Source organism: Aquarana catesbeiana, linkage group LG12 (assembly GCF_042186555.1).
Source record: "Aquarana catesbeiana isolate 2022-GZ linkage group LG12, ASM4218655v1, whole genome shotgun sequence".
Lineage (NCBI taxonomy): Eukaryota > Metazoa > Chordata > Amphibia > Anura > Ranidae > Aquarana > Aquarana catesbeiana.
This window is the reverse complement of record NC_133335.1, coordinates 6,664,077-6,686,877: the sequence shown is the minus strand read 5'-3', so window position 1 is coordinate 6,686,877 and position 22,801 is coordinate 6,664,077. Positions and strand designations below refer to the sequence as shown.

The 22,801-nt window shown below is 49.8% G+C and overlaps 1 long non-coding RNA gene across 1 annotated transcript in view; it reads left to right on the top strand.

The window, feature by feature from the left end:
- The window catches only part of LOC141113222 (uncharacterized), a 37,277-nt gene extending 33,668 nt beyond the window's left edge, over window positions 1–3,609 (top strand). The window contains exon 3 of the long non-coding RNA XR_012236746.1: window positions 3,425–3,609. This is a non-coding gene — a long non-coding RNA (uncharacterized lncRNA). The remainder of the gene's footprint in view (window positions 1–3,424) is intronic.
- Window positions 3,610–22,801: the final 19,192 nt, after the last annotated feature.

Genomic DNA, 22,801 nt, shown 5'->3' with positions numbered 1-22,801 from the left:
GGCACCAACCAATGGTCCACGGACCACTGATGATCCACGAGAAAATGTTTGTGGTCCCCAGTTGTTTCCAGTGTTTGTGCTCAGTCAGTACTGTCGGCGCACGTTGATACCCCGAGTCTCCTCTGTAGTTCCGGCTCTTGTGAACTCAGAGGGAGGCACTGGGAGTAGCGGTAGAGAGTGGGGAGGTGAAGAAGGAGGGGCCTTCAATTGCAGCTCTGATCACAGACTGTGGGAGGGAACACGGAGCTCAAGCACATTGCTGGATAAGGAGGTGAGATCTAATGAGTATGTGTAAGGCCGGCCATACACGCTGCAATTATTTTTTCTTTTCTGCAACCACAGGTTGCAGGAAAGAAATTTGCACAATTCCCCCATCAACACAGACAGCGTGGACAGGGAAATCAGCATTTGTCTTATCCCGGTAGGGGAAGCCGTCCCTACGAGGAAAAGATTATTGCAAGAGAATCCGGCAGGCTGGTTGAACCCAAGTTGAACGATTGATTAACTTGGTACATTCTTCCTGCCCATTAACGGTTGGAATCTGGGCTGGTTGAGCACTGGCAGCAGTAACAATGTATGGCCAGCCTGAGGCAATAGTGTTGTAATGCAAAGTGCAGAGGGCTTCGTTCACATCGCAGATCGTAAGCAGAATCGCTGCCCTCGATCCCGAATCATGGCAAATTGAGGGATGCCCCTGTGATCCCCATCACTTCCATGGGCACCCCGATCGCGGCGTGATTTTGCCACGATTCGTCAGGCGACAGTCGCGGCAAAATTGCGCAAACACAATGGGATGCAATCTTAATCGCGTCCCGCGATTTGCCATGGTTCGGGATCGCAGATAGAATCGCAGTGATCCTGGACGCCTAGACATGAACAGAGCCTCAAGGCTCCGTCCACACCTAGGCGATTTGAATCGTGGGGCCGCGATTCTGCCCGCCATTCCACATCGCAGCGAAACGTGTTTGTGATGCCATTGCTTCTTAACGGCACCCCAATCGCGGTGGGATTTTTGACACGATAAATCGCGCTGCAATCGCAGCAAAATGCAACACGCGGCGCTGTCGCCCAAAAGAATCTCCTGCTCCTTTTTGAGCTACAAGCTTTGCGCATTGCGATTTTTCCGCAAGTTATCGAAGGACAATCGCTGCAAAATCGCACCGCTATTGGGGTGTCATTAAGAAGTAATGGCATAGCAAACGTCTCCCGGGTTTTTGCCCCGATTTGGAATCGTGGTCAGAATTGTGGCCCACATTCAAATCACCTGGGTGTAAATGGAGCCTAAACTAAAATGCTCAACGCCTGAAAATGTACAAAATAAAGTGCGTAAAAACGCACGCTGAAGAAGCGGGGGCTCCTGTGTGATGGGGGGACGAGGAAATGTGCAGAACAGGTAATCTGATCTCCCCGCCTTGTTTAGTATGGATCAGGCGTCGCTGTGCGCTGCGTCGCGGGTGACACGCTGATCGTGTATCTCGTTCCCTATTGTCACCGCAGCGGAGAACCAGAAGATGAAAGAGAAGATTCTTATCAGAATTCCTGTCTTTATCTCCCCGCGCAATTCTCGCTGTGTTTGTAGAGCTGGGGGGGGGGGTGGATCTGCGGGGGAGGGGGGAGTACTGATCCACTAGGGAAATCTGTGACACCACCACGGCCATCTTCCCATAGGAACCAACTTTCTGATTCTTCACAGTACAAGGAGATCGTTCCGGGCTGAGCGTTCGCTGAGCTTCCCACGGTGCAAACCCAGAATCCTTTCTATGTTACTAAGATCACGAATGATACATTTTATATTCGAGATCTAGAATGATGATACATTTTATATTCAGGATCAAGAGTTCTATATTTATTTTCAGGGTCTAGAATGATACATTTACATAAAATAATTTTATATTCTGGTTCTAGAAGGATACAACTTTATATTTTGGATCTAGAAGGATACAAGTTGAATGCAGGCTCTAGAATGATACATTTTATATTCAGAATCTAGAATGATGCATTTAATTTCTGGGTCTAAAGAGACACATTTTTATTCAGTATCTAGAATGATATATTTATATTCCTACATAACTTCTATACTCCCAGGCTGGAGGCTGGAATGATCAGGATGCTGCTATTCCATCACTGACCAATCACAGGCTGGAATGATCAGGGTGCTGCTGCTCCTTCACCGACCAATCACAGGCTGGAATGATCAGGGTGCTGCTGCTCCATCACTGACCAATCACAGGCTGGAATGATCAGGGTGATGCTGCTCCATCACTGACCAATCACAGGCTGGAATGATCAGGGTGCTGCCGCTCCATCACTGACCAATCACAGGCTGGAATGATCAGGGTGCTGCTGTTCCATCACTGACCAATCACAGGCTGGAATGATCAGGGTGCTGCTATTCCATCACTGACCAATCACAGGCTGGAATGATCAGGGTGCTGCTGCTCCTTCACCGACCAATCACAGGCTGGAATGATCAGGGTGCTGCTGCTCCATCACTGACCAATCACAGGCTGGAATGATCAGGGTGATGCTACTCCATCAATGACCAATCACAGGCTGGAATGATCAGGGTGATGCTGCTCCATCACTGACCAATCACAGGCTGGAATGATCAGGGTGCTGCCGCTCCATCACTGACCAATCACAGGCTGGAATGATCAGGGTGCTGCTGTTCCATCACTGACCAATCACAGGCTGGAATGATCAGGGTGATGCTACTCCATCACTGACTAATCACAGGCTGGCGGCTGGGAGGTGACCAGTCTGTAATGTTATACTGCAGCAGAGAAAACAGAGGTCATGCTGGCTGTGCTGTCTGGCAGGGGGGTGTATATCTCACATCTCTTCCATTAATATTACAAATCCTTTGTCAGCTATCACCGCACTCCTCTCTCTATATAATATGTGTATTGATCTGTAAGGGGGATCTTACATTGTATCTGCTCTTAGTCTCCCCACAGTGACCCTTCTGGGGTTCATCTCCAGAATCCAGGAGTTTGGATTATTTCACCCAGAGAAACTCTTTAGTATATTTTATCGGCCCTTTTAATGTCACCTACATAATTCTGCTGGAGGCCTCGCACCGCTCCTTGGCCGCGTTCCCAGATCGCTACAAATGTTATACAAATCGTAAACATAAAATCCATATTTGATGGATTTTCTGCAGTTTTTCTGGCGGAGATCGGGTAGCGGCTGTGCAAATCTTGGAGGTAATTGTTTTGTTCTGAATAAATCCCAGACTCCTTCTACCCAACTCAATTAATAGATAAAGCAGGAGAGCGCGCTCTCCAACGCCAAACGCCTCCAATTCAGACCCACATTGTTATAATGGAATCTAATTGAATTCAGAGCCGTTCTCTTAAAAAATCGTATTAAAAGGACTTCACAGAGGAGAAAAATTACTTTCTCCCCACATTTTGTTTTACAGGCGATGATGCCAAAAGTACAGGCCCCTCCCATGTGACCGTGATGTCATGCCAACAGGAAGCCACACGTACACTGGTAAGCAGGCTCCACCCACACGCAGAATGACATCACCCGAATCAACTGAATGGAAAAGATCTAATGACTTTCCATTCCCAGAACACTGGCTCCTCCCACTCGCAGATCAACATCGCTACTTTGTAACAGGTACAACAAATGGATCCATTTTTTATGTCTTTTAATGTTACAAATGGATGGATTTTGATGTATTCAAATCTTTCCATTTTATTTGTATTATTATTCATTGTCATTATTTTAGATGTGCTGAAATATATCCACTCACTGGCCACTTTATTAGGTCCTCCTTGCTAGTAGCGGGTTGGACCCCCTTTTGCCTTCATTCTTGGTGGCATAGATACTAGATGTTGGAAACGTTCCTCAGAGATTTTGCTCCATAGTGACATGATAACATCACACAGTTGCTGCAGATTTGTCAGCTGCACATTCATGATGCCAATCTCCCGTTCCATCACATGATCTATTGGATGAGATGTGGTGAGTGTGGAGGCCATTGGAGTACAGGGACCTCATTGTCCAGTGGTGAGATAATCGGAGCTTTGTGACATGGTCACCAACAATACTCAGGTAGGCCGTGGTGTACAAACGATGCTCAATTGGTACTAAGGGGCCCAAAGTGTGCCAAGAAAATATCCCCCACACCATTACACCCCCACCACCAGCCTGAACCGGTGATACCCCATCCCCCACACCATTACACCCCCACCACCAGCCTGAACCGGTGATATCCCATCCCCCACACCATTACACCCCCACCACCAGCCTGAACCGGTGATATCCCATCCCCCACACCATTACACCCCCACTACCAGCTTGAACCGGTGATACCCCATCCCCCACACCATTACACCCCCACTACCAGCCTGAACCGGTGATATCCCATCCCCCACACCATTACACCCCCACCACCAGCCTGAACCGGTGATACCCCATCCCCCACACCATTACACCCCCACCACCAGCCTGAACCGGTGATATCCCATCCCCCACACCATTACACCCCCACCACCAGCCTGAACCGGTGATATCCCATCCCCCACACCATTACACCCCCACTACCAGCTTGAACCGGTGATACCCCATCCCCCACACCATTACACCCCCACTACCAGCCTGAACCGGTGATATCCCATCCCCCACCCCATTACACCCCCACCACCAGCCTGAACCGGTGATACCCCATCCCCCACACCATTACACCTCCACCACCAGCCTGAACCGGTGATATCCCATCCCCCACACCATTACACCCCCACCACCAGCCTGAACCGGTGATATCCCATCCCCCACACCATTACACCCCCACTACCAGCCTGAACCGGTGATATCCCATCCCCCACACCATTACACCCCACCACCAGCCTGAACCGGTGATACCCCATCCCCCACACCATTACACCCCCACCACCAGCCTGAACCGGTGATATCCCATCCCCCACACCATTACACCCCCACCACCAGCCTGAACCTGTGATATCCCATCCCCCACACCATTACACCCCCACCACCAGCCTGAACCTGTGATATCCCATCCCCCACACCATTACACCCCCACCACCAGCCTGAACCAGTGATATCCCATCCCCCACACCATTACACCCCCACCACCAGCCTGAACCGGAGATATCCCATCCCCCACACCATTACACCCCCCACCACCAGCCTGAACCGGTGATATCCCATCCCCCACACCATTACACCCCCACCACCAGCCTGAACCGGTGATACCCCATCCCCCACACCATTACACCCCCACCACCAGCCTGAACCGGTGATATCCCATCCCCCACACCATTACACCACCACCACCAGCATGAACCGGTGATATCCCATCCCCCACACCATTACACCCCCACCACCAGCCTGAACCTGTGATACCCCATCCCCCACACCATTACACCCCCACCACCAGCCTGAACCGGTGATAACCCATCCCCCACACCATTACACCCCCACCACCAGCCTGAACCGGTGATACCCCATCCCCCACACCATTACACCCCCACCACCAGCCTGAACCGGTGATACCCCATCCCCCACACCATTACACCCCCACCACCAGCCTGAACCGGTGATATCCCATCCCCCACACCATTACACCCCCACCACCAGCCTGAACCGGTGATATCCCATCCCCCACACCATTACACCCCCACTACCAGCTTGAACCGGTGATACCCCATCCCCCACACCATTACACCCCCACTACCAGCCTGAACCGGTGATATCCCATCCCCCACACCATTACACCCCCACTACCAGCCTGAACCGGTGATATCCCATCCCCCACACCATTACACCCCCACCACCAGCCTGAACCGGTGATACCCCATCCCCCACACCATTACACCCCCACCACCAGCCTGAACCGGTGATATCCCATCCCCCACACCATTACACCACCAGCATGAACCGGTGATATCCCATCCCCCACACCATTACACCCCCACCACCAGCCTGAACCTGTGATACCCCATCCCCCACACCATTACACCCCCACCACCAGCCTGAACCGGTGATATCCCATCCCCCACACCATTACACCCCCACCACCAGCCTGAACCGGTGATACCCCATCCCCCACACCATTACACCCCCACCACCAGCCTGAACCGGTGATATCCCATCCCCCACACCATTACACCACCACCACCAGCATGAACCGGTGATATCTCATCCCCCACACCATTACATCCCCACCACCAGCCTGATCCGGTGATATCCCATCCCCCACACCATTACACCTCACCACCAGCCTGAACCGGTGATATCCCATCCCCCACACCATTACACCACCACCACCAGCATGAACCGGTGATATCTCATCCCCCACACCATTACACCCCCACCACCAGCCTGAACCTGTGATACCCCATCCCCCACACCATTACACCCCCACCACCAGCCTGAACCGGTGATATCCCATCCCCCACACCATTACACCCCCACCACCAGCCTGAACCGGTAATATCCCATCCCCCACCCCATTACACCCCCACCACCAGCCTGAACCGGTGATATCCCATCCCCCACACCATTACACCCCCACCACCAGCCTGAACCGGTGATATCCCATCCCCCACACCATTACACCCCCACCACCAGCCTGAACCGGTGATACCCCATCCCCCACACCATTACACCCCCACCACCAGCCTGAACCGGTGATACCCCATCCCCCACACCATTACACCGCCACCACCAGCCTGAACCGGTAATATCCCATCCCCCACCCCATTACACCTCCACCACCAGCCTGAACCGGTGATATCCCATCCCCCACACCATTACACCCCCACCACCAGCCTGAACCGGTGATATCCCATCCCCCACACCATTACACCCCCACCACCAGCCTGAACCGGTGATATCTCATCCCCCACACCATTACACCCCCACTACCAGCTTGAACCGGTGATACCCCATCCCCCACACCATTACACCCCCACTACCAGCCTGAACCGGTGATATCCCATCCCCCACACCATTACACCCCCACCACCAGCCTGAACCGGTGATATCCCATCCCCCACACCATTACACCCCCACCACCAGCTTGAACCGGAGATATCCCATCCCCCACACCATTACACCCCCCACCACCAGCCTGAACCGGTGATATCCCATCCCCCACACCATTACACCCCCACCACCAGCTTGAACCGGAGATATCCCATCCCCCACACCATTACACCCCCCACCACCAGCCTGAACCGGTGATATCCCATCCCCCACACCATTACACCCCCACCACCAGCCTGAACCGGTGATACCCCATCCCCCACACCATTACACCCCCACCACCAGCCTGAACCGGTGATATCCCATCCCCCACACCATTACACCACCACCACCAGCATGAACCGGTGATATCTCATCCCCCACACCATTACACCCCCACCACCAGCCTGTTCCGGTGATATCCCATCCCCCACACCATTACACCCCCACCACCAGCCTGAACCGGTGATACCCCATCCCCCACACCATTACACCCCCACCACCAGCCTGAACCGGTGATATCCCATCCCCCACACCATTACACCACCACCACCAGCATGAACCGGTGATATCCCATCCCCCACACCATTACACCACCACCACCAGCATGAACCGGTGATATCCCATCCCCCACACCATTACACCCCCACCACCAGCCTGAACCTGTGATACCCCATCCCCCACACCATTACACCCCCACCACCAGCCTGAACCGGTGATATCCCATCCCCCACACCATTACACCCCCACCACCAGCCTGAACCGGTGATACCCCATCCCCCACACCATTACACCCCCACCACCAGCCTGAACCGGTGATACCCCATCCCCCACACCATTACACCCCCACCACCAGCCTGAACCGGTGATACCCCATCCCCCACACCATTACACCCCCACCACCAGCCTGAACCGGTGATATCCCATCCCCCACACCATTACACCCCCACCACCAGCCTGAACCGGTGATATCCCATCCCCCACACCATTACACCCCCACTACCAGCTTGAACCGGTGATACCCCATCCCCCACACCATTACACCCCCACTACCAGCCTGAACCGGTGATATCCCATCCCCCACACCATTACACCCCCACTACCAGCCTGAACCGGTGATATCCCATCCCCCACACCATTACACCCCCACCACCAGCCTGAACCGGTGATATCCCATCCCCCACACCATTACACCCCCACCACCAGCCTGAACCGGTGATACCCCATCCTCCACACCATTACACCCCCACCACCAGCCTGAACCGGTGATACCCCATCCCCCACACCATTACACCCCCACCACCAGCCTGAACCGGTGATATACCATCCCCCACACCATTACACCACCACCACCAGCATGAACCGGTGATATCCCATCCCCCACACCATTACACCCCCACCACCAGCCTGAACCGGTGATATCCCATCCCCCACACCATTACACCCCCACCACCAGCATGAACCGGTGATATCCCATCCCCCACACCATTACACCCCCACCACCAGCCTGAACCGGTGATATCCCATCCCCCACACCATTACACCCCCACCACCAGCCTGAACCGGTGATACCCCATCCCCCACACCATTACACCCCCACCACCAGCCTGAACCTGTGATACCCCATCCCCCACACCATTACACCCCCACCACCAGCCTGAACCGGTGATATCCCATCCCCCACACCATTACACCCCCACCACCAGCCTGAACCGGTGATACCCCATCCTCCACACCATTACACCCCCACCACCAGCCTGAACCGGTGATACCCCATCCCCCACACCATTACACCCCCACCACCAGCCTGAACCGGTGATATCCCATCCCCCACACCATTACACCCCCACTACCAGCTTGAACCGGTGATACCCCATCCCCCACACCATTACACCACCAGCCTGAACCGGTGATATCCCATCCCCCACACCATTACACCCCCACCACCAGCCTGAACCGGTGATACCCCATCCCCCACACCATTACACCCCCACCACCAGCCTGAACCGGTGATATCCCATCCCCCACACCATTACACCCCCACCACCAGCCTGAACCGGTGATACCCCATCCCCCACACCATTACACCTCCACCACCAGCCTGAACCGGTGATATCCCATCCCCCACACCATTACACCACCACCACCAGCATGAACCGGTGATATCCCATCCCCCACACCATTACACCCCCACCACCAGCCTGAACCTGTGATACCCCATCCCCCACACCATTACACCCCCACCACCAGCCTGAACCGGTGATATCCCATCCCCCACACCATTACACCCCCACCACCAGCCTGAACCGGTGATACCCCATCCCCCACACCATTACACCCCCACCACCAGCCTGAACCGGTGATACCCCATCCCCCACACCATTACACCCCCACCACCAGCCTGAACCGGTGATACCCCATCCCCCACACCATTACACCCCCACCACCAGCCTGAACCGGTGATATCCCATCCCCCACACCATTACACCCCCACCACCAGCCTGAACCGGTGATATCCCATCCCCCACACCATTACACCCCCACTACCAGCCTGAACCGGTGATATCCCATCCCCCACACCATTACACCCCCACTACCAGCCTGAACCGGTGATATCCCATCCCCCACACCATTACACCCCCACCACCAGCCTGAACCGGTGATATCCCATCCCCCACACCATTACACCCCCACCACCAGCCTGAACCGGTGATATCCCATCCCCCACACCATTACACCCCCACCACCAGCCTGAACCTGTGATACCCCATCCCCCACACCATTACACCCCCACCACCAGCCTGAACCGGTGATATCCCATCCCCCACACCATTACACCCCCACCACCAGCCTGAACCGGTGATACCCCATCCCCCACACCATTACACCCCCACCACCAGCCTGAACCGGTAATATCCCATCCCCCACACCATTACACCACCACCACCAGCATGAACCGGTGATATCTCATCCCCCACACCATTACACCCCCACCACCAGCCTGATCCGGTGATATCCCATCCCCCACACCATTACACCTCACCACCAGCCTGAACCGGTGATATCCCATCCCCCACACCATTACACCACCACCACCAGCATGAACCGGTGATATCTCATCCCCCACACCATTACACCCCCACCACCAGCCTGAACCTGTGATACCCCATCCCCCACACCATTACACCCCCACCACCAGCCTGAACCGGTGATATCCCATCCCCCACACCATTACACCCCCACCACCAGCCTGAACCGGTAATATCCCATCCCCCACCCCATTACACCCCCACCACCAGCCTGAACCGGTGATATACCATCCTCCACACCATTACACCACCACCACCAGCATGAACCGGTGATATCCCATCCCCCACACCATTACACCCCACCACCAGCCTGAACCGGTGATATCCCATCCCCCACACCATTACACCCCCACCACCAGCATGAACCGGTGATATCCCATCCCCCACACCATTACACCCCCACCACCAGCCTGAACCGGTGATATCCCATCCCCCACACCATTACACCCCCACCACCAGCCTGAACCGGTGATATCCCATCCCCCACACCATTACACCCCCACCACCAGCCTGAACCGGTGATATTCCATCCCCCACACCATTACACCCCCACCACCAGCCTGAACCGGTGATACCCCATCCCCCACACCATTACACCCCCACCACCAGCCTGAACCTGTGATACCCCATCCCCCACACCATTACACCCCCACCACCAGCCTGAACCGGTGATATCCCATCCCCCACACCATTACACCCCCACCACCAGCCTGAACCGGTGATACCCCATCCTCCACACCATTACACCCCCACCACCAGCCTGAACCGGTGATACCCCATCCCCCACACCATTACACCCCCACCACCAGCCTGAACCGGTGATACCCCATCCCCCACACCATTACACCCCCACCACCAGCCTGAACCGGTGATATCCCATCCCCCACACCATTACACCCCCACTACCAGCCTGAACCTGTGATATCCCATCCCCCACACCATTACACCCCCACCACCAGCCTGAACCGGTGATACCCCATCCCCCACACCATTACACCCCCACCACCAGCCTGAACCGGTGATATCCCATCCCCCACACCATTACACCACCACCACCAGCCTGAACCTGTGATATCCCGTCCCCCACACCATTACACCCCCACCACCAGCCTGAACCGGTGATATCCCATCCCCCACACCATTACACCCCCACCACCAGCCTGAACCGGTGATATCCCATCCCCCACACCATTACACCCCCACCACCAGCCTGAACCGGTGATACCCCATCCCCCACACCATTACACCCCCACCACCAGCCTGAACCGGTGATACCCCATCCCCCACACCATTACACCCCCACCACCAGCCTGAACCGGTGATATACCATCCTCCACACCATTACACCACCACCACCAGCATGAACCGGTGATATCCCATCCCCCACACCATTACACCCCACCACCAGCCTGAACCGGTGATATCCCATCCCCCACACCATTACACCCCCACCACCAGCCTGAACCGGTGATACCCCATCCCCCACACCATTACACCCCCACCACCAGCCTGAACCGGTGATACCCCATCCCCCACACCATTACACCCCCACTACCAGCCTGAACCTGTGATATCCCATCCCCCACACCATTACACCCCCACCACCAGCCTGAACCGGTGATACCCCATCCCCCACACCATTACACCCCCACCACCAGCCTGAACCGGTGATACCCCATCCCCCACACCATTACACCACCAGCCTGAACCGGTGATATCCCATCCCCCACACCATTACACCCCCACCACCAGCCTGAACCGGTGATACCCCATCCTCCACACCATTACACCCCCACCACCAGCCTGAACCGGTGATACCCCATCCCCCACACCATTACACCCCCACCACCAGCCTGAACCGGTGATACCCCATCCCCCACACCATTACACCCCCACCACCAGCCTGAACCGGTGATATCCCATCCCCCACACCATTACACCCCCACCACCAGCCTGAACCGGTGATATCCCATCCCCCACACCATTACACCCCCACTACCAGCTTGAACCGGTGATACCCCATCCCCCACACCATTACACCCCCACCACCAGCCTGAACCGGTGATATCCCATCCCCCACACCATTACACCCCCACCACCAGCCTGAACCGGTGATATCCCATCCCCCACACCATTACACCCCCACCACCAGCCTGAACCGGTGATACCCCATCCCCCACACCATTACACCCCCACCACCAGCCTGAACCGGTGATACAAGGCAGGATGGATCCATATATGGTCAGCACAATAGGATGGTAATGACAGAGAGTGTTTTTATGTGATCATAATTCAAGGCCATCTTAAAACCCTCAGTCCATTGGGGAGCTTCTATACCTTCTGAATCTCAGCTACGTTCCTTGCAGGTCTCTCGGTGACCTCCCTGTCCCGTTGACTCAGGGGCCAACCATGGACAGTCTGTCATCATCTGCCACCCATCATACAAAACGGGACAGCTGTTCAAAGAGTCGTTCATCCCACAGATGATATCTGAAGCCCAGAACTCTGATGGCACCCTTAGCGCTAGACCAACACCTTGGGGACGTGGGGGGAGGGGTGGGAGAACAGGTCAAGGTGAGTGTAGACTCTAGAGTGGTCTCCAAACTTTATAAACAAACGGCCAGTTTACTATCCTTCAAACTTTAGGGGGGCTGGACTGTGGCCAGTGGGAGAAGAAAATGTCCTGGCGTCAGTGGGATTAAACACGGCCCCATGATTGGTATTAGGGGGAGTAATAGTGCCCCATCGTTGGTGTCAGTGGGAGGAATAGTGCCCCATCGTTGGTGTCAGTGGGAGGAATAGTGCCCCATCGTTGGTGTCAGTGGGAGGAATAGTGCCCCATCGTTGGTGTCAGTGGGAGGAATAGTGCCCCATCGTTGGTGTCAGTGGGAGGAATAGTGCCCCATCGTTGATGTCAGCGGGAGGAAAAGTGCCCCATTATTGGTGTCAGTGGGAGGAATAGTGCCCTATCATTGGTGTCAGCGGGAGGAATAGTGCCCTATCATTGGTGTCAGCGGGCAGAATAGTGCCCCATCATTGGTGTCAGTAGGAGTAATATTGTGCCATTGACGGTGTCAGTGACATGAACTATGCCCCACTGTTGCTGACAGTGGGAGGGCAATAATGCCCCTAGGGCTGGATAAAAGAAGCAAAGGGCCACAGTTTGGAGACCCCTGCACTATAGACTATAGAGTTGATAATAGAGTGTGGTCCTCCATGGCACTCCATCATCCTCCCATCCCAGGTGGAAGGCCGGCAGTAATTACCTTCTTCTATTACTTCTCTGTCCCCGGAGAGCCGATCTCCTCGGATGGAGCTGTGAAAAGAAGCCGATCCATATTTAATAACATTTCTATATAATACGTGTTCTTCATACATCTCTGGGGGCCTAATACAGGCAATTGAATGGGTACCCAATAAAGTGTCCGGTGAGTGTATATCAATGGTTATCATAGGGTATGACTTGTCCTCTGACGTTGATGTCCAAAGTCAAAGGACTCGTTATCAGAAGTATTGTCCCCATACATGGACGGATATTCTCGGGGGGGAGGCTCATTCTCAATGCCTTTCCCAGGTATACAATCTGGTCCTTCAGAAGGCCAGTAGATGTAATTCAATGGAATCCTCCAACCAGACGTACCCATATTTGGTTATTTGGATCACATGAGGACTGAGTGGTTGAGAATCATTGCCTTAAGTACCCCCCAATGGGCCATGTTTTGGGAACTTCCCTTCGCTCTTATTGATACTTTGTAGACATGTGCGCCGTCAATAAATTAGTTTCGTTTCGCTCCGTTCCGTTTCGTATTAGCATTCATTCGTATTTCGTCATTCGCGTCCGAAATTTCGTACGAAATATACGAATTTTCGTCAGGTTCCTTAACCTTTTGTAGCAATTACGGATGTTCGTTAGGAGTTTCGGAACCCGAAATTCGTAAACAAAATTTCGTCTTTCGTACAAAATTCGGAAGCATAGTAATTCGTATTTTGGATCCTCCCAAATGTACGAATTTACGGAAGTTCTTATGAATTTTCGATTCGTACAAAACTAATCGCCCATGTCTAATACTTTGTCATTGATATTGATTTAAAGCAGCTGTGCAAAGTAAAGGAAAACCTGTCAACCACTGCCATAGGGGGGGCACAGGGGATAAAGAGTGTCCCAGTTCCACCAATCAGAATATGGCATTTGGGCCACTCCCATATCATTCATCCACAATAGAGAACATGGATTCTGCATTATGTCTCTATTAATCCTAAAACCAGATGTAACACAGCGGGGGGGAGATTGTGCCCCCCCACCTGATGAAGAGGCTGCGAGGGACCTGATTGGTCAGCACACCCTGAGGAATCTATCAAATGAGGGTGCAGGAGGGAGATCTCTAGTATTCCCGTACTATTAATAATAATTCTGGAAAGGGATTAAATTCCGGTCAATCAACCGTTTTATAATCATGTCCTTTACAATTGTAATGCTTTTGTTTAACCACTTCAGCTCTGAAAGGTTTTACCCCCCTTTCATGACCAGGCCATTTCTTGCAATACGGCACTGTGTTACTTTGACAATTGCTCAGTCGTGCTCTCTGCATGCAGCCCTTTGAAATTCTTTGTGTGGCCCCTGTAGACACTAATCTGTGTTTCACTCTTGCCTTGTCATAGCAGTTATTTTTTACTAGTCTCCTGTACCATGTCTGCAGTCTCTGATCATCTCCTGTACTATGTCTGCAGTCTCTGATCATCTCCTGTATTAAGTCTGCAGTCTCTGATCATCTCCTGTACTATGTCTGCAGTCTCTGATCATCTCCTGTACTATGTCTGTAGTCTCTGATCATCTCCTGTACTATGTCTGCAGTCTCTGATCATCTCCTGTACTATGTCTGCAGTCTCTGATCATCTCCTGTACTATGTCTGCAGTCTCTGATCATCTCCTGTACTATGTCTGCAGTCTCTGATCATCTCCTGTACTATGTCTGCAGTCTCTGATCATCTCCTGTACTATGTCTGCAGTCTCTGATCATCTCCTGTATCATGTCTGCAGTCTCTGATCATCTCCTGTACTATGTCTGCAGTCTCTGATCATCTCCTGTACTATGTCTGCAGTCTCTGATCATCTCCTGTACTATGTCTGCAGTCTCTGATCATCTCCTGTATTATGTCTGCAGTCTCTGATCATCTCCTGTATTATGTCTGCAGTCTCTGATCATCTCCTGTACTATGTCTGCAGTCTCTGATCATCTCCTGTATTATGTCTGCAGTCTCTGATCATCACCTGTACTATGTCTGCAGTCTCTGATCATCTCCTGTACTATGTCTGCAGTCTCTGATCATCTCCTGTACTATGTCTGCAGTCTCTGATCATCACCTGTACTATGTCTGCAGTCTCTGATCATCTCCTGTACTATGTCTGCAGTCTCTGATCATCTCCTGTATCATGTCTGCAGTCTCTGATCATCTCCTGTATTATGTCTGCGGTCTCTGATCATCTCCTGTACAATGTCTGCAGTCTCTGATCATCTCCTGTACTATGTCTGCAGTCTCTGACCGTCTCCTGTACTATGTCTGCAGTCTCTGATCATCTCCTGTACTATGTCTGCGGTCTCTGATCATCTCCTGTACTATGTCTGCGGTCTCTGATCATCTCCTGTACTATGTCTGCGGTCTCTGATCATCTCCTGTATTATGTCTGCAGTCTCTGATCATCTCCTGTATTATGTCTGCAGTCTCTGATCATCTCCTGTACTATGTCTGCAGTCTCTGATCATCTCCTGTACTATGTCTGCAGTCTCTGATCATCTCCTGTACTATGTCTGCAGTCTCTGACCGTCTCCTGTAGTATGCCCATAGACTATATCCATTCACTGAATATTATGCGCAGCCCTTTGGTGATATTGAGGGCTGCATTTAAGGCCTCCCATATCTAGGAAGATGACCAGCATTGGTGTGCATTGTACAGGGGGAGAAACCTATATAGGGCAAATTGTGTTTATTTTTGTAACCAAAAAAAAATAAAAATCCCATGTTTACTGCAGTGATCTAGCAAAAGTTTTATTATTATGTGAGGACTAATGTTACAAAATATATTTTTTTTAAATGATCTTTTCTTTGTTATATATCAGCCAGCAATAGTATTATGTTTTTGTAGTACGGTCAGTCACAAATATAACATAGCGCATACCTCCCAACATTTTGAGATGGGAATGAGGGACACCTACTAGCAAACATATGTAGGCATAGGACACGCCCCCTGCCACACCCCCTTAAAGGAGAAATAACCAAAAAAAAAAAAGGTTAATTAAATCCACAAGTACTTTTTTAAAAAAATTTTTTACCACTACTATTCCTTTATATTGGCTTTTAAAACTGAAAAATACAACAATTTAGAATTTGGATGAAAGGTTTAGCACTGGGAAACACTTTATGAAAGATAAAAAGTACATTTTATGTACAACTCTATGGATCAGATCAAAATGAGGGACAAATGAGGAGGAAAGAGGGACAGAGGGACATTGCACCAAATCGGGGACAGTCCCTCGAAATCAGGGACATTTGGGAGCTATGCATAGCGGTCCTAGGAAATATGTAATCCCATGTGATCCCCACAAATCCCCCATATTGGGGGTCTCCAGCACATAGACTGTCCATTTACTTCTCTTTTTTCCTCCCTGTTGTAGGGTGACGGAAGTCCTGTGTATGCAGCCGCCATATACTGAACCTGGAAACATTGATCTCATCTCCAGATGTATGGCTTCATTGGTAAAGAAAATCTTTTGTATGTTTGTCTGTTTGTAGGATGTACCTGGTGACTGCAGATAGAAAGTGTTTTCAATATTGTGGATGGTTGGAATCCAGTTTTGCTGTATGGTAAACAAGACCTGTTCATGAAATAAAAGCTCTTTACTATGGAGGAAATGTGTTTTAAATCGTGGTCTGTTCTTGATTTCTAGGAGGACATAGGTTGTGCCTCGCTTGTCTGCAACACATTCCAAATTTGTTATAATCAATATCAAAAGTAACAATAAATAGTGTCAAATGTAAAATTAAAACTGCAACATTGCCACCTTCAGGAGAGCGTGAGGTACTGCACCCGGTGCGTACAAATCCTTTAGCTGTGCAGTAACCCTACCTGAATTATAATTATTATACAGGATTTATAGAGCGCCGACGGTCTACGAGGTGCTTTACAACATGAGGGCTGACAGTACACTTACAATACAAATGAATACAGCAAAAATCGGTGACCCTGCTCATTAGAGCTTACAATCTAACAGGTGGGGTCCAATGCTGTATCCTGGCCTAGGCTGACAAGGCCCAGGCCTAGGGCAACACTTTGCAGGGGGGCAGTAGGAAAAGAGCTCCCGCCGGCTTGTGCTACACTGTTAGTGTAGCGCCAGTCTTTTGGGTGGACCGGGCTGAGAGGCAAATTAGTCCTCATAATGTGGCCGCACTGCTTCCAGTATGTGGGCGGCCGGCATTCTGTGGAGGGGGGGGGGGGGTGCTGCTTCCAATTTTGACTGTCCTCTCATCCTGGATCACAAACCTTCCTCACTGTGCTATATGTTTTCTGCAGCACCATTGGCATGGTTATATCTTCTTAGTCCTCTCCATAAAAATATCTGAAATTTGTGTTTAAAGTAGAACTATAGGCAACATTTTGGATAGAGTATGGGAGGGTTATAGCCCCTGTCAGTTAATTTTTTACCATCCCTGTCCCATTGCAGAGATTTCCCTTCACTTCCTTCCCCATATCTAAACAGGAAGTGAGAGGAAATCTATGCACATTAAGGGAATCCATTGACCCCCCCCCACCACCACCACCAGGCCCTCAGAACTAGTGTCCCCACTCAAATATTTCAGGGCGGGTCTTAAACAGCAAGGGGTGTGGCCTTGACAGGTAGGAATGGGTCATATTTAAATTGGGGGGTACACCAATTTAATCAGGCCTAGGGCAGCACAAAACCTAAACACTCTACTGGTGGGGTCAAGAGATACAAGAGGTAATAACTGGGGGGGGGGGGCTGATGGAGAAAATAAATGTACAGGTGTTGGGTGGGTGGCGGTGTTCTGTCGAGAAGTGCCCTCCATCGAATAATGCCCGGTATGTACTGCGCATGCACCGTATGGAACAGCACAACAGCTGATTGGCCGATCAGCTGGGCTGACGTAACCAGGGCGCATGCGCACATCGTAGGAGGTACCTCTCGATGGGAGATACCATTTCACACGCACAATTTAAACCTATTCAAACAGCGGGGGGAGACTGTAGTTCTCAGATTGTGCGTCGCTGCTGCTGGAGGGCGGCTAACGGCTGTGTTGATGATCTGGTTTTGTCTGTGTTGCAACCCGCCCTTTCACACAGCAAACCCGCCCCGCAACACAGACAAAACCCGACCATCAGCACAGTGTAAAGCCGCCCCGCAACAGCGAGGCGCAATGTGAGAACTACGGTCTCCCCCACCCCCCGCTGTTTGTATAGGTTTGAATTGTAGCCGTGAAATGGTATCTCCCATCGAGAGATGCCTCCTACGATGTGCGCATGCGCCCCGGTCACATCACTCCAGCTGATCGGCAAATCAGCTGAAGTGCGGCTCCATCCTGCGCATGCGTGGGCACTGTTCGATGGGGGGTGGGGGCACTTCTCGTTCTCGACAGAACTTCTAGGCTTCTCTGAAGAGATGAGTTTTCAGGGATTGTCTGAAAGTGGACAGGGTAGGAGATGGTCGGGCAGATTGGGGTAGCGTTCTTATTGTTCATTTATCATAAACATTTGCTAATTTTCATTTTAAAAAATCGGATTCAGAAAAAACCTTGGATGGCGAGCATAATTAGTTCCAGAAACATGTTTGTAGTCCAAAGCACCTGTATATCAAAGCGAATTTCCCCATAAGAAATAATTGGAAACTTAAAATGATTCGTTCCACAACCATTTATTCATAATTCCTTCAGTTTATAGTCCATATAAAAAGATTATAGCAATATGATCGGTTGTGTAACCATAAAACATCCATCCACAAATGGAAGCCTCCACAAGAGGATTAGAAGCAAAATCCAGCAGGAGCTCCAGAGTATAAAAGAGAAGAGAGGCGCCTCTAAGTGTAGCAATATGTTGCTAAATGTTGTACCTTCATTCAATGTAACCATATTGCTACATTACAGGCTCCTCTCTTCTCTTTTATACTCAGTTGTAACATGACGCTACTTGTATATCAAAAGATCGCTTGTATATCAAGTCAAAAATGTTGCTTGTCTTGCAATACGCTCTCAAACCAAGGTTTTACTGTACAGTAACTTTTTTTTTTTTATTAAAGTTTTTGCGATTCGGCACTGCATCGGTTTAAACTGACGATTGCACGGTCGTGGTGACGTTGCACCCAAACAAAATTGACGTCCTTTTTTTTTTCCCCCACAAATAGAGCTTTCTTTTGGTGGTATTTGATCGCCTCTGCTTTCTTTAATTTTTTGCGCTATAAACAAAAGAACAGTGACAATTTTGAAAAAAAAAAAAAAAACGCATTTTTAAAAACTTTTTGCTATAATAAAAGTCCCCCAAAAATATAATAAAAAAAACATTTTTCTCCTCAGTTTAGGCCGATACGTATTCTTCTACATATTTTTGGTAATGAAAAAAATCGCAATAAGCGTATATTGATTGGCAAAATTTATAGTGTCTACAAAATAGGGGATAGTTTTATGGCATTTTTATTTTTCATTTTTTTTCATTAGTAATGGCGGCGATCTGCGATTTTTATCGGGACTGCGACACTATTGTGGACACTTCGGACATTTTTGACACTATTTTGGAACCATTGTCATTTATACAGCGATCAGTGCTATAAAAATGCATTGATTACTATGTAAATGACACTGGCAGTGAAGGGGTTAACACTAGGGGGCAGTGAAGGAGTTAAGTGTGTCCTAGGGAGTGATTCTAACTGTGAGGGGGGGGGGGATGGGCTTGAACACACAGGACAGCGATCACTAGTCTCAATGAGAGAGAGCTGTGATCTTTGTCCTGTCACTAGGCAGAACGGGGAAATGCTTTGTTTACAAAAGCATTTCCCTGTTCTATCTCTCTGTGACACGATCGCGGGCACCCGGCGGACAGCGAGTCCGTGGGACCCATGGTCTCTCGCCCCGCGACACCGCTTCTTAAAGGGGACGTACCTGTACACCCTTTTGCCTACCAGCGCCGTTCTACCGACTGTACATCGCTGTGCGCTGGTCGGCAAGCGGTTAATGGGATAATAATGAAGCTGCTTTGCTGGTGATACTGATGGAGTTCTGCCAAACGTATTTTCAAAGGCTTTTTTTTTCCTAGTGATATCAAGAATAATATTATTATGCTTTTTTTTTTTTTTTTTTTTTTTTTTTTATTGTAACTGCCGACTCCCAAAACTGTCATTTGAAGGAAGACACACAGCCAAGTATTATTCTACACATTTTTTTTTATTGTGCATTAAAAATGGAAACAAATAAAATTAGACATGCTATCTGCCTATAGAACTTAGCCAAAAAGTGCATTTTATGCATCCAAAAATATAGAAAATATAACAAATCAAATCATTATTATTCAACCAAAAAAATAAAATAAAAGCCTCATGCATGAGTCCTGCTTCTTAATATAGGGGGTCATCGATGCCAAGAGTTGGTGAAAGCAGGGGTCCGTCAACCGGAGATAATTCTGAAAATCATCCGGATTATTCTCCTGGAGCTCCCACAGCAAAGGCACATGACATAATTGGTCACCAATAATAAAGCAACCTACTTTTGGTCCAAGAAATCCTCTTCCTCCTGTTCCTGGACTGGACTTGGGTCAAAGCAATAACTCCAAGGCCAATAATAAATAACACGTTATCTCCTCCGATTCCGCAACATGGCTGGTTGAGGAACGGCCGTTCAGAAATGAACTGAAAAGGGCGAAATGGAAAGCGCGAATCGTCACTCACCAAACATCGACCAACACGAAATTAGCAGAAGGAGCCCAAAGGGTGGCGCGTGACAATTGTACTTCCTCTTTATCGGCTCGTAGTATGTCTAGTACGTCACTACGTTCGTTCGTTTGTTGGCCGACAATTGTGTGCCGTTTGTATGCAAGGCAAAATCCAGGCACACGCCCTTCGAACAAAAGTCCGAGGGTTTGTTCGCGGAAAATCCGATCGTGTGTACGAGAGGAGAAAAAGTCAGCTACTTATATTTCTAGTATTAAAATATCATTCGGGGGAGTGGCTCATACCTCCCCCTCACATGAGTTTATTTTTTTTGCGATTTTTATGGAAATCTATACAATGTGAGGGGGGGGGGAGCTTGCTGATTTATCGTCCAGAGGAAAAACGGGACAAAATAACGCAATACTTGGGGCAATCTAATTTACCAAGATTGCCTGAGGAAGCCTTGTCAGTTTTAGAGACGGAGTTTACAGAGGAAGAATTTTTATAAAGCATCATCTTCAATGTCCCCAGGGAAGGCACCCGGACCCGATGGGTATTCTATCTTATACTATAAAAACATGTATAGATATCCTAATTCCATATTTAACTTCTTCTGCTAATTCAATATCGGGTGCGGAGGGTTTTCGCCCTTTAGTCTTTAAATGCCCATATAACTGTTCTACCAAAACCAGGAAAGGACCCGGCTTATTGCGGTAACTATCGCCCTATTTCATTATTAGACTTGGACATTAACCACTTCCGGACCGACGCACGCCAATATACGTCCTAACTTTGAAGAGGAATATCGTTGTTATGGCAGCAGCTAGCTTCCATAACCCCGGTATCCACTTTTTCGGCCAGCGGTCCGGTTTCCGATAATAGTGGTCTCTGCGGCGGAATCGCCGCAAGATCACCTTTTTTAAGAAATTTTTTTATTGCATTTTAGTGTAAATATAAGATCTGATGTCTTTTTGACCCCAGATCTCATATTTAAGAGGTCCTGTCATGCTTTTTTTCTATTACAAGGGATGTTTACATCCCTTGTAATAGGAATAAAAGTGACACAATTTTTTTTTAAAGAACAGTGTAAAAATAAAAGGTAAAATAAATAAGAAAAAAAATTTTTTTAAACGTGCCCCGTCCCGCCGAGCTCACATGCAGAAGCGAACGTATACGTGACTAGCGCCCGCATATTAAAACAGTGTTCAAACCACATATGTGAAGTATTGCCGTGATCGGTAGAGCCCTAGACCTCCTCTGTAGCTCAAAAAAATTCTACAGGTTGCATGTTTTAAGTGTCGCCTATGGAGATTTTTAAGGGTAAAAGTTTGTCGCCATTCCACGAGCGGGCGCAATTTTGAAGCGTGACATGTTGGGTATCAATTTACTTGGCGTAACATTATCTTTGGCAATATAAAAAAAAAATGGGATTACTTTACTGATGTCTTGTTTTTTTAATTAAAAAAATTATATTTTTTACAAAAAAAGTGCGCTTGTAAGACCGCTGCGCAAATACGGTGTGACAGAAAGTATTGCAACGACCACCATTTTATTCTCTAGGGTGTTAGAAAAAAAATTATAATGTTTGGGGGTTCTAAGTAATTTACTAGCGGATAAAAAAACTGTTTTTAATTTGTAAACAACAAATCTAAAAAAAAAGGCTCGGTCCTTTAAATAGCTTTATGCAAAAGTATTAGCTGAAAGACTTCACCAATTGCTTCGAGTTGGATAAACACAGACCAAACGGGGGGGGGGGGGGGGGTTTGCTTCAGGTCGTGAGGCCAGAGA